Source organism: Nicotiana attenuata, unplaced genomic scaffold, assembly GCF_001879085.1.
Source record: "Nicotiana attenuata strain UT unplaced genomic scaffold, NIATTr2, whole genome shotgun sequence".
NCBI classification, from domain to species: domain Eukaryota; kingdom Viridiplantae; phylum Streptophyta; class Magnoliopsida; order Solanales; family Solanaceae; genus Nicotiana; species Nicotiana attenuata.
In genome coordinates this window covers 42,453-45,214 of record NW_017673566.1, presented here as the reverse complement: position 1 = coordinate 45,214, position 2,762 = coordinate 42,453, and the positions used below count along the sequence as shown (strand labels likewise).

Here is a 2,762-nt window from a genome sequence, read left to right as displayed (position 1 = left end):
AGATACCAGGACTCGGTCACATTCTCTTATCTTTTAGTTTTGGTCTCTCTAAATAAGGGTCGGGTCAAAAAACCTGTCTCGTCGTTCTTCGTCTGAAAATACTTCGTGTTTCCAGTCAAAGAGGGCAGCTGTGGACATGTAATTTTTGACCCTTCCCAAGATTTTACACATTTTAGCATTTAAATATTTAGTTTAGGTCTAATATCGCTATTTTAACTAGTTTTGACTCTTACTTTATTTTTATCACAAAAATAAAAATTACAAAAATATTATTCATCTTTACTTCAAAGCCAATTAGTATATTATAGTATTTTAATTTTACCGTGATTTTAGCTTGTTTTTTTCCTACTTTTACTTTGTTATAACATTTGAAAATACAAAAATAGTTTTACTTTTAATATCTAGTTTTATTTTAGTAGTGTATTTTAATTAATTAAGAGTATATTTTATATTTTTATATTCTTAGTCTTCTTAGCCCAAAATTAAGACCCAACAAGACATGACCCCAACCAAATTTCTTAATTTAAAGCCCAGCACCTTTAAACCCACTAAAAACCCTTTCTTCTTCTTCTTATAACCTAGATCCCAAAAACCCTAAAACACCCCATTTCCAGCTGCACCCCATCAGAAAACAGAGAGAGACACCCTAAACACCTTAAGAGAGCTTCCCCCATAAACAAAAAACCTAGCAGCCGCAGAACCCCAACCTAGACCTCTCTTCTTTTTCTTCACATCTCACAACCAAGGAGACAGAGAAAACCTAGAAAAAACCTAGCAGAACACACCACAAAAGCCAGCCGCAACATACACCTATATAAACAAACACATACACAAAGAGCGCCGGAAATCAGCCACGCACCAGGTTTTCAAGCTTTTTAGCTGCCGCTGCCGGAAATCGGCCAGCTCTCACCCTTTCCATGACTGCCGCTGTCGGAGGTGATGACCAGCGACGGCCATGACTGTCACTCCTGCGCCTAACCGTTATTCCTGTCATTTATTTCCCCTCTACTGTCACTGTTTCACCGGAGTCGCACCATCGACGTCGAATGAACAAAAAACTGGCGATAGTCATCGAAACTGCTGAAATCTATTTCTGCCTAGTTGTATCGAAATTGAGATGTTGATGTCGTTTGAGGTCGTAGTTTGAGGTTTCCAGGCAGAATCGAGGTTCCGACGTGGTCTTTGTTAACGGGTCTGTTCGTGTTTAGCTTCGTCGGCCCCAATTTTCTTTGTAAACGGGCAGGAGGCTCTTTGATAAATTGAAAGCTACAAAAGGTCCAATTCTTTCAAATCTTTGTCAATAACTTGTATGGATCATTCAGTGTATCATTCTATAGGATGAAACTATCTCATATCTTGTTTGAGTGATTTTGGATAAGTGTTAAAACTGAAGATAGATTCATACACTATAGTTAAATAGTGTCGTGTGTGAGCTTTTTTGGTCAATTATTGATTTTAGCAATTGATGTTTCTGCACAATAATATTCTAGCAGGTATTTGTCCCTGCAAAATGACATAATTAAGAGCAGACAAAGTTTACACACCTTCTACTTGCCTGCAAAACCATTTCTTGCAAGCCGTGTGGTCTCAAATTTGTACCATGCTGCTACTGTGCCACGAACACAACCAACCCTAGAGAGTGAATACGGGCCTTAGTCAATTCATTCTATACAAGCTGCCTCACACATTCACATTCACATTTACATTCATGTTTCATTTGTTGCAGTTGGATATTCTTCAACACACCTCTCTTTCTCAGTGTTTTCTTTTTCTTTTTGTTGCCTTATTGAATTTTTTTTTACTAGGTTTCTGGTAGAAGTGTGTGTAGTTCAAGGTTATCCTGTAAATGATAATCTGTTACTCTCAGGGAAAGCATTCGTATTTGTGATGATAAATTGTGGTGTGTGATGATAAATTGTGGTGTGCATTGTAGCATAAGGTGAGTTTAATTGTGATGATATTGACAGTGAATAAGTCACATAAATCATATGACTTTCCACATTATTTTCCATAAAGACCTTCACAGTTAACCTTAAAGTAGCGTAAGCTTAATCGTGAACACCTAGTATACTTTTAGGGTATTACTGTGATTGTTTACACGTCGCGTGACATAATTATGATTTTAAAAAAATAAATTGAGGTATGCGTTCGCGCAACTTCGGCCAAATTTTCTTAATATTAACAAAGCGTGATTAATTGTGGACACGTACGCGTGACATGATTTTTTACGTGCCAAACAAAATGAGTACACGTACGCGTGACTCGTTTTTTTAAGATAATTCCTTAGTTACGAATAATCGAGTAATTAAAAGCGGTAAGAGGTAAAAATGTACATAGGTTCTTAAATGAGTAATTAGACAAGTTAATTAAGCCAAGTATGATTAAAGCGACCGTGCTAAAACCACGGAACCCAGGAATGCCTAACACCTTCTCCCGGGTTAACAGAATTCCTTACTCGGTCTTTTTGGTTTTGCAGACCTCTGAACAGAGTCAAACTTCCTCGATTTGGGATTTTAAACCGGTGACTTGGAACACCATAAATTATCCCAAGTGGCGACTCTAAATTTGAATAAATAATCCCATTTCGATTTTTGTCACTTTAATTTAAAAACTCCCCTATATCTCTTCGGGTAGAAAAAGGAGGTGTGACATCCTTTGTTTTATTTTGAAGATATCCGACTTTCTTGTGGCCACCTTTATAGCCCCAGCGTGAGCTTTAACGAAGGCGTCCGCTTACATAGCAAATGAATCAATAGAGTTAG

At 37.3% G+C, this 2,762-nt stretch overlaps 1 long non-coding RNA gene across 1 annotated transcript; it reads left to right on the top strand.

The window, feature by feature from the left end:
• Positions 1-537: 537 nt before the first annotated feature.
• LOC109216745 lies at positions 538-1,958 on the top strand. Its single transcript, XR_002066543.1, has 2 exons — positions 538-1,275; positions 1,494-1,958. It is a non-coding gene; the product is annotated as an uncharacterized LOC109216745 (long non-coding RNA).
• Positions 1,959-2,762: the final 804 nt, after the last annotated feature.